Source organism: Coturnix japonica, chromosome 6 (assembly GCF_001577835.2).
Source record: "Coturnix japonica isolate 7356 chromosome 6, Coturnix japonica 2.1, whole genome shotgun sequence".
NCBI lineage: Eukaryota > Metazoa > Chordata > Aves > Galliformes > Phasianidae > Coturnix > Coturnix japonica.
The window spans coordinates 30,674,979-30,685,416 of NC_029521.1; the positions used below are offsets into that span (position 1 = coordinate 30,674,979).

The following is a 10,438-nucleotide window of genomic DNA, read 5'->3' on the forward strand; positions in this document are numbered from 1 at the left end:
ATGGGCCTTTATTACAATGCTGGCATAGAGTGCTGTTGCTAAAGCTGTCAGGGCTTATATCACTTGAAAAATAATTGTCCAGTCTCTGAGGACTTGGGTAGTGCTTAACACAACCGTTTTTCTAGGCCATAATATAAAGCATGACATTGATGTACTGCTACTGCACCTCATAACTGAATTCTAGGACCTGCGTTCCTTGGGTTTATTAGGGACGTTCAGATTGAAGTTGCAAATCTCCATGTAAAGCTCGCTGCCATTGCTCCCAGGTGAGGCACCCACAGGGCTCCGGTCTCACCAATGGCAATGCTGCTCAGGGGATGCACGGGAACCCAGGTGTAATGCACAGAGGGCTGCAAGGTAAGCAGGAAGCAGTAGGGAATGACAAAAGGCTGATGAAGTTTTCCTGAACTACATGTTCTTCTTTTTAATTCTAGCTTCCTTTATAGATGCTCTGATAAACAGCAAACAGCTTGTTAACAGTAGCAAAATGGAAATTTCCTCTGCACAGTATAAATCGCAGTGATATACACGGATATAAAACACAGTGTAAAACTACACTCTTCTTTGCAAAAACAAATGTGTCTCAACGTTGTACAAGAAACACTAATACAGTACAGCCATTAAGAAATATATAACGTTGACATTAATTGAAGTGAAACGAGGTGTGCTTGGATGAATAGAAGTAGGGGAAACAGGTGAATTGTGTTTGTAAGTGAGGGAGGGACTCTGTAATAGGGTGGCTATTGTGCGTAGTGCGACTCCCCGGTCATTATTGCCATCTCTGGAGTCAGCCATAGACTTACCACCACGTAGCACTGCTAGTTATGCACCCCTGAATTGCCTCTGTTGTTTGTTTGTGTAACTCACATCCTTCTTTCATACCTTTATCCTTTTGGTGACATTATGTTTTTTATCATGTTTTGCTGCCCAGAATCATTTAACACACGGGTCTACTCACTAAAAGAGGCGGTCATTGCTGTTATCCCAATGCAGAGCAGCATAACAGCTTGGTGAAGGCATGTTTATGAACTCTATGATGCAACTTTCTGCTATTTTTATGTAATTGAAAAATTATCAACCTGACATTAAAACAAGTCTTGGTTTAAGGGAGGGTAATTTTTGCTAATGGATTGCTACATTTCATTTCCATATCCTTTTTCCAGCCATTTCATGTTTAAATATCATTGCCCCTTTGAGTTATGTAAGGCTTTTTTCACCGTGATGTTCCAGCAATTTGCCAGCCTCATGTGTATAATTAGTTTAATTAGCACTACAGCTTTAATGGAACTATTGGTGTCTGCTACACACACTGTGTTCTTCACTGGACAAAGTCAAAAGTTGTGTTTCTCTATCAGCTGCAGCTGAATTGCTGAGTCCTTCCCAGGCTCTGTGTCTTCATGTTTTGCCCTTTCAGGGAGCATCACGTTCTTAATATTGGCTGCAATCTCTGCCTGTATCCTCTCTCCACTCGGGACATGGGAGTGCACACTGGGCATGCTCACTGCGCTGGTTTGCACAGCTGTCAAAGTACGTTCCCTTGGCCCTTCCGATAATCACTAATTATTAATAGCACACAAAATAAATAGTATTCTTACTGTCTTGGGCCGTGCCTGCATAATGGATGGGGAAAAACAGAAGCAATGCATCTTCTTAACACAGAACATTTCACCAAGCCCAGCAAAAGCTTGACATTGAAAACGACTCCTGGGGAAGTGTCGAGATGACAATGGGGAAAGCATTAACGATTCATCCATGTGCCATTAGCCCTGCATGTTAGACCTGACGCTGTGCGAAGTCAATAGATCATTTTTATGTTCTACAATAGAAAAACATTGAGTGGGAAAGGAAGCGTATGACCTCTGGGCTACATTAAACCGCTATTAAGGAAAAGATCATTATCTGAAAAGTGCAAAACCATATTAATTCGGTCTGCTTGTCTGTCAGACTGTGAGCATTTCCAATCTGTTTCCTCTGGTGTCACCTGGCAGTCGATGCATTAATGCTCGGCAGAAGCTCAGCAACTCAAACACAGCGTTAAGAGAGCACATTCACCTGTATGATCATCAGCATTTGTTAAGAAAATGATGCTTGTTTTATGTCTCAACCGCCTCTTTCAAAGGTGGTTGTGGCCAACCAGCAGTTCAGGTCTTTATAAGAAGAAACGATATTCTACTTGATGTTATCTGCATGTTTCAATTCAAGCCATTAAAGCACACAAGAATCAACTGTTTTCTCCAGAAAAGCACAGTGCTTTTCAAAGGAAACTTTCAGGAAGAGAGCTCAGTTCAGAGGAGCCAAGTTCTGCACATTGTGTGAGTGCCATGAGCACATCCATCTCCATGCTGCAATGGCAAACACCAACCTGCACCCGGGCTGAGGCTCTGAAAGCAAAGGTCCATGATGGGCTCTTCTATTCTCAGAAAGAAACCATCACCTCCAGAGCACCACAGTGAGTCTTCTCCATTTTGTACCTGAAGGCCAAACTGTTTTGGAAGGTTACTTTCTACATGTGGGTATTTGTAACGAGGAGCATGTAAGTACTTCTCTTGGTTATGTGTTGATCACACACGAAACTCAGTGTGCTTAATGCTGTGTTCCTGCTCACTGCAGAGATGGTGCCGTCAATTGTGGAGCCTCCTGAAGGAGAGATTTCATTTCCAGGCTCACTGCTGCCTCTCACACAGGCTGTGCTGGCAGCACTGGTGGCTCTGTGATGCAAATTGGACAGGACTTTGCTTCAGGAGGGACTTGCTCCCCCACCCTGTACCATTTTTAATGCTCACACTTGGCAGCGATCTCAATTAGTCTTGTTTTAATTTCAGCTGACTATATTATTCCATTCCACATTGATTTCTAAACAACCATTTTTATTGATTTAAGACACTAAAGCTGCCATAACAATACAGTAATAATACAATAAAACAGCAATAGATTTTTATTTTGCTTTATTTATTTATTTTTTTATTAGGCTGCAAAGCAACCTCATGTGGGATCGTGCAGCATGTCCATGACCAAAATGCTGCTGTGGTGCTGCAGCTCAGCACAGCTGCCTTGTGCCTGGATGCTTACACTAATGGGAGAGATTCTACTAATGTGAGTGCCAGTGACAGGCATCCCCCCAAAGCCAAGAAGAAGGGTTGGAATGGCAGACTGAAGGTCAGTGCACACTGGGTAATGCGACATCTAGGGTTGTTCTCCAATGAATTACTTGGAAACCTGAAAGCTTTGTGGATATTATGGGATCAAGCTGGTGTAAAGCTGGTATGAGCTCCAGATCCCAGCAGTGCTGATGGAGCGATGATGAGCAGTGCCAACAGCACTGGCACTGCCTGTCACCTGACCCCTTCCATCCAACTGCTGCTTACACCACCAGAGTTATAGGGAGCTGGCCGCAGATCTATCGTATGCAGTGGAAAAGCAGAAGTAGGGAGAGGGTCCCCTGAACTGGCTTAACGAAAGAAATCCCCACTTGGGAATGGATAGATGAAGATCAGAGCCAGAGCAATGATATTAATAACAACTTTTAATTGGCGTGTAGCAAACAAAATCCAGAGGCTGGGGAACTTAACCCACAGCTCATGTGCTGTTATTGCTTGGTACTGTTTGCCAGTGAGTTCTGCTGTGACTCATGGAATTGGGCAACCGTTTTCCCTTACCCCTTCAAGAAGCATATTCAGGAGGTATCTTTATCATTTTACTTAGTGGTGCATAATAGAGGCCAAGGAGGCAGCGCTATTTTTTATCTATCTGCAGTAATTAGGTGGAAACTTAGTACTAGAAATGGGCAAACAGAATTAACCACCTTATTTAATGGAAAACGAGAGACTTACATAGCAGGGTAAATATAGTTCAGTGTGTATTTGAAAGTTAAATGAGATGTGCATTAGAACATGTTTTAGTTTTAAAATAGTTTCATACTTAAAATCACTCGTACAGTCACTGTGGTTAAATGTATTCAGCAGGATGGGGAAAATAGGCAGCTTGGGGCTTTGGTGGCGGTGCAGTTTGAGTGATGCCTGTCAGTGGGATCACAGCCTGAATGTGGGCAGGGGCAGGACGATGCTCAGGTTTTGGGGGTTCCTACCACTCTGATACTGCAAGAGTAAATGTGCCACAATGCTGGAACCACGAGACAAGCTGAGGGGGGGTTGGGAATTGTCTGGGGCCTCACAAGTGGATGCATGAGTCTGATTTCTTACCTACAAGCCCCTGTTTGCTTCTCTAAAATGAGCATTTAATTACTATGCAAGGAATCCGTCATTCAGGAGCATCCTTATGGAATAAAACCAAAGGATTTCTTTCTCCCCCCCTGTTTACAGGATTAGTTTATTTGTTGGACCAGAATTGTCTTAATCCTCTAGATGTCCTTCAACAAGTTATAAACAAGAGCAACATCTTTCCGCCAAAGGATTTCATTTAACTGGCTCTGATAATTTATGAGATGTTTGCAGTTCTGAGTCCCTTACAGTAATGACTTGTCCAAATAAATTAACATGAAAATATCCCTTGTTAACACCCAAATAATTAAATTCTTTCATCAACAACATCCCCAAATAACTTGCATTGACTTTAGTCAAAGTTTGTTAGAATGAGGGACTTACTGTGAAGCACAGCTACTCCGCCATGAACCCAAGACTGCTGATTTCCAAGTTAAGTAACTGTTCTCGTTTGCAAAGATCTGTCACCAAGTTCTTTTTCAGCAAAAATAGGCCAGAAGGAATGAGGATGAAGCACAGGAGATGCACCAAATTCAGGTTGGGTATCAGAGCAATGGCTGCTCCAGAGAGTGGCCAGGCACTGGCACAGCTGCCCAGGGGTGGGCAGTGCCCATCAGTGCTCAGAGCTGCGGGGATGTGGCACTGAGGGGATGGACAGTGGGCATGGGGGGGTGGGTGGGATTAGGATTCTCAGTCAGCTTTTCCAGCCTGAATGGTTCTGTGAATCTATGATCCTAGGAAGAGGAGTGCATCCCCCTGAGCCCCACAGGGAGCAGCATCCTACATGAGCTTACAGAAATGCTGACTGGCTGTAGGTGCTGAGAATCCTGTGAAGCCCAGAGGAGCTGTGTAAGCGTGTTCCCCAGCCCAGGACTGCAGTGCAGGACCCATCACCAGACGGATGCTTCCAGGTGCTTTTTCACCCTGTCTTCCTCCATAGCTACTGTGGCAGCTGAGTCCGCCCAGCAATACCAGGTACTTCATGCACAGGAAAACAGAACAAACCAATTTCAGTAAACTATGTGAGACTCCTGGAGGATCTTTTTGTTAGGAGTTGAGCAGGCTGTAAATAACAGAGGCATTAACAGTAATTCACACCCCTGGGACAAGCCATAGAGGATTACAGCCGCGTGGAACCATTTGCCTTGAGAAAAATGACAAAATTTCCAAGGACTAGATGGCTTCTTGAGAGAAGATTTGAAGCTCAGGCTGCACTTGTCTTGAGCCTATCCGCTATCAATTCCAGTTCGTACAAAGACATTTACTCCTATTATTATTATACCCCTGCCCTTTCTCGCCCTTGAAGTATTGGCATTGTGGCTCTGAAGACAGATTCAATTAACAAACCGGATAGATGCTGACCTTTCCGGGGTTGTTATTCTATCCTTGATTTGCTTTAGGGGAGAAATATTTCTTTCTTGTATAAATATGAAATAACAAATAAATAACCAACAATTGATTTGTAGTTTCAGGAAAAAAAAAAGAGAGGGAGAGAAGAAAGAAATGAACTAGTCAGGCACGGACACTGGCATTAGCTGAAGGGCTCTGGCACCTTGTGCAGGGATTACTCACTGAGCACGCTGCCATCCATCATGTTTACAGAGCTGTTGGGGGATTTCTAGAGCAGTTTTTTTCCAGAGAATCAGGTAACTGAGGCAGCATAGAGCTTTGCACCTTTTTGTTACCACTGTGATTCATTTTCTGCAGCCCAAAAAGGAAAATTTCTTTTTTTCGCCTGTATTTTTCACACATTACAGACAACTGTCCCACAGCATCACGTGGGATTGTTGGGATGGGGATACAGGGACAGGATCAGGATCAGCAACAGGGATAGGGATGGGGATAGAGATAGAAACAGGGATAGGGATAGTGACAGTGATGGGGCTACGGATAGGGACAGGACCAGGGATAGATAGGGATATGGAAAGAAACAGGGATAGGGATAGAAACAGGGACAGGGATAGGGTGAGGGACTGGGAAAGAAAAGGGATAGGGACGGGGATAGGGATAGAAACAGATAGGGATAGAAACAGGGACAGGGATAGAGATAGGGATAGGGATAGAAACATGGACATGACTAGGATGTGGTGCTTTGGGACATCCCATTTCTGATCTCTGCTGGATGAGGATCCACTCTTCCCAGGTAAAGGTGAGCTTGGTCATAGGGTGTTCACTGAGCACTGATGGTGCTGCTGGAAATCCGCTTTTCTGTAGTGATTGCCTTGCATCCATGCATGGCCAGGTCCAATGTCCTGCTGAAATGGCTTTGTGCTCACTTGTTTACCTTGGACAAGGCCAATAAACCCACAGTTATCCTGACAGTGATTGAATGGTGTTTGGTATTGACTCAGTTTTTCCCGGTGAAGACTAAAATGGAGGTGGGTGATGGGAAAACAGCCTTCATAGTGGGGGAAGGAAGCGCACGTTCTCCTGCTCTGTGCTTCCATCTGTAGCCACGAGCAAATCAAACTTTGGATCTTATATAAAAATTGCTTCCTGCTCAACAAACACATCAAGGCACAAACTTGCTTCATTTATATTCACATGCCACAAAATGATGGTTTTATACTTCAAAACAGCTTTCTTCCCCTCTCCCCTTCTGTCCCCACATGCACACACTTGGGACAAGATCAAACAGTTCTTTATTTTTCTCTAACAATAATGTAATTATTATACAGTGTTAATTGTAAAGAAATCTGAGGACAACTCAGCATGTAAAAATTGTAATTAATATTTCTATACTACTAATTATTTTATAATTACAATTACGTCTAATTATCATCCTTATTTCAATAATTCCATGCTATCACTCTACAAGTATTGCACTTAACCTTTTCATTACTGGTCCTGCCTGTTGCTTTTTCTCAGGCTAATGAGCGGCTCCATGGATTGTGCCACTTACAGCAATGGTCACCCTTCTTGCTGGTTTGTGCTTTTGCTGCTGAAGTCACTTGAATTCATTTCCATTCTTGTTGGCCATCAAGGAGCTGCCTGCCCTGCCTCACCCATGGAGGTTCAGCTGACACCTGCAGGCAGGCGATCTTGATTGAAACCAAAGCAAGGAATTTGCATGGGTAGCCCATGATGTATTTCCTGTAGGGGATTTGTGCTTGTTTACCCAGTGGTGCTTGTTCATTTAAGATCATCTACATTCAGCAGGATGCTGGACAAGAAGCGATGGCATCCTTTGCCACCCTTAGTATTCTTATAATATGGCGTATAGTGAGCAAGGCTATCATTCACCGCCCTTCTTTGCCTTGAATTCTCTTCTTTATATTTCTGTCTGTCCTTCCCTGTTCATTTTTCTATCTGTTTTAGCAAGTAACAAAACACCATGTCCATTTTCACGGAGCCTGGCAGTTCCCTGCTCAGAGCCACATACACCCACTGCTCTGCTCTGCTCCAGCCCAACCCTCCTGGTGCCTGTATCATTGCTTGGAATGAACAGGCAACATTCTTCTGACAGCTGAACACAGGGGGGGGGGGGAAAGGGGGTTTTTAATTTAAAAATTTTAAAAATTTAAAAAAAAAAAAAAAAAAAAAAAAAACAACCAAAGAAATCATCTTAGGTCCTCAACATCTTTGAATACATGTTAGACAAAGGAAAGGATTGGTGCTTGCAGTAACTCATAACAACCTTTCCTTTGTAAAATGTGAGTATCTCCTCTAACCTTAACTTGGGTGATCCACTAAACTCAGAGAAGTCTTTGCTGGGAACAATAGAAAATACCTGGTTCTTCGGGTGCTGGCTTTTGTGTACCACTACACTATTTGCTTGCACAAAGGCACTCCTCTCCAAAGTGAGATAAATTGTTTTGATACTTCCATATGAAGCACATGAACTGCTCTCCTACATTCTGATTGACACTGGAAAGGCAGTGGTCTGCTCTGAACAGCCCTATCTCACCTGCTGGAACGCTCTGCCCCTGTGCAGGGCTGTGCTGCAGGAGGCACTGGGGCCAACTGCAGTGCACTGAATGCAACTGAGATGGATCCAGAATGGAAGAGTTCCTGCAGCATCAATGGATGCCCACCACCACAATACACCGTGTGGCAGAGGTACAGTTATACCACTCTTATAGGTTGTATCAAATAGATGATAACTGTTCAGTGGGCTGCTGAAAGCCTATTGATCACCTAGTTTGTAGCTTGATGCAAACAGCCTTACAGATTTGATTTATTTTCTCTTTTGACAGAACTGCAGACTTCTCTGCATAACTTATTAACGTGCAGATTAAGTGTGACGTGTTGATTTGTTACCAACCTTGAGGATTTCTTTCTATGCTGTTTGCCTCCAGCAATGAGCAGTCCACGGGACATGAAGCTCATATCCAAACCTGTCTTTTTGTTCTTATTTGTCAGTCTTGAGCCTCATTCTAATATCATGCATGCTGCATTCAACCAACATAAAGGCAAACAGAAAGACTGAATTTATGCCAGCAAGTCACAATAAGCCGTGCATTGGCAAAATGTTTAATCGGACTGAAAGTGGAGGCCGGATCCTCCCACGTGGCTTTATTTTGGCATTGCAAACTGCACATCTTCTAAAGGTCAGAGCTTCTAATTTCCATATTCTTCTGTTTCTTTTCTTCTTTCCCTTGATAATTCAGTTTATTTTCATAGTCTTATCTAATGTTTCACTACCAAGACTTCTGACCTTTTCTGCATTTCTTTGCCTCAGTAAACGAGCTGTCCTTACAGTGTGTTGATTCCTCAGCACAGCCCGTAGTGCAGCCATCTGACTGCAGGAGGGGCTGCTGGATGGGGCAGAGCATGAAGGACCCAGCTCAGCTCCTGACCTGAGGAGCTCACATTGAGATATGCACCTTGATTTTAGGTAAATTACAAGTCAGTCTGTGGAAGGTGTAGTTTTAAGGCTTTGCAATGCGACCAGATAGCCATGAGCCACGAGGCAGCAAAAAAATCTGAGTTAAAAGCAGCTTTATTATTATTTATTGAGTATTGAAGCTGTAGGCACATTAGGAATATAAATAGATACGCAAATGATCTAATTTGCAATCATTGTACATCACCTTCTGTAATGCTTCTCGTTGCAGAAAGGCAGATAATATCATTACTTTTGTCGTTTATCTCTTAGCATGTCATCTTTTAGTCAGTGCTCATATGCTCAGTGAGTGTGGTACTAAGCACAGATGGGTGGAATGCTTTGCTTTTTGGCTGGAGCTTGCCTTGTATTTCCTTTTGCCAGAGAGTTCCTATGCAGCTTGTTCTATCCCAGCCCCACTCATCACTTTCCTTTTATTCCCATCTTCCCTCAGTGCAGGGAACTGCTCATATCTGTCTCCCCTGGTTTTCCTGAGTCTCAAAAGCAGTGAAAGAAGAATGTGAAAGAAATTAGAGATAGATACAACTGTTGGACCAGGTTGCTCAAGGAGGCTGTGGTTGCCCCATCCCTGCAGGCATTCAAGGCCAGGCTGGATGTGGCTCTGGGCAGCCTGGGCTGCTGGTTGGTGACCCTTCACATAGAAGAGGGTTGAAACCAGATGGTCACTGTGGCCCTTTTCAACCCAGGCCATTGCATGATACAATGATTCTATGATTATTTATAAATCATACAAACTATCATTTGGGAAACAGAAAATGTATTGCATGTGGAGATGTTCCACATCTCCAATGAGAAAGGAAGGCTGTACCCCACAGGGATTGTGCTGACCCTCTGCAGGCAGAATGGAGTCTTGTGGAGTCATTCCACTAACGTGTGCTTCCTGATGAATGAACATGAGCAGAAAAGAGAATTAGGGAAGTGACAGCCTTGCACCAGCAGTGTTAATTTGTTACAGTTCTGTCATTTACTTGTGAGAAACTTAATATATCTTTATCACCTCTTCTCTGATCAGAGCTCCATAGCCTCTGATATTCTACTCAGTGAACTGAAATATCTCTCAATATAAAAGAATCTTCTTCTAACAGCACTGGGAACCATTACGGTATATTGTTATGTACGCTGGTATTACCTAAGGAAATATTCAGAGGTTGGAAAAACAGACATTTTTAGAGAGAGTGGAAAGCACAACTTCTAAATTAAAATCACAGTTTTTCCTGATTTAATTCAATGTGGTATTTCATCTTCTAACTGAACCCCTATACATGGATGGAAGAATCATACAATCACAGAATGGCCTGGGTTGCAAAGGCCCACAGTGCTCATCCAGTTCCAACCCCCTGCTGTGTGCAGGGTCACCAACCAGCAGCCCAGGCTG

General features: G+C 43.4%; 1 long non-coding RNA gene across 1 annotated transcript; it reads left to right on the plus strand.

The window, feature by feature from the left end:
* Positions 1–2,972: 2,972 nt before the first annotated feature.
* On the plus strand, positions 2,973–5,689 carry LOC116653632. The gene is made up of 2 exons (XR_004307834.1): positions 2,973–3,156; positions 4,956–5,689. It is a non-coding gene; the product is annotated as an uncharacterized LOC116653632 (long non-coding RNA).
* The last annotated feature ends 4,749 nt before the right edge of the window (positions 5,690–10,438 follow it).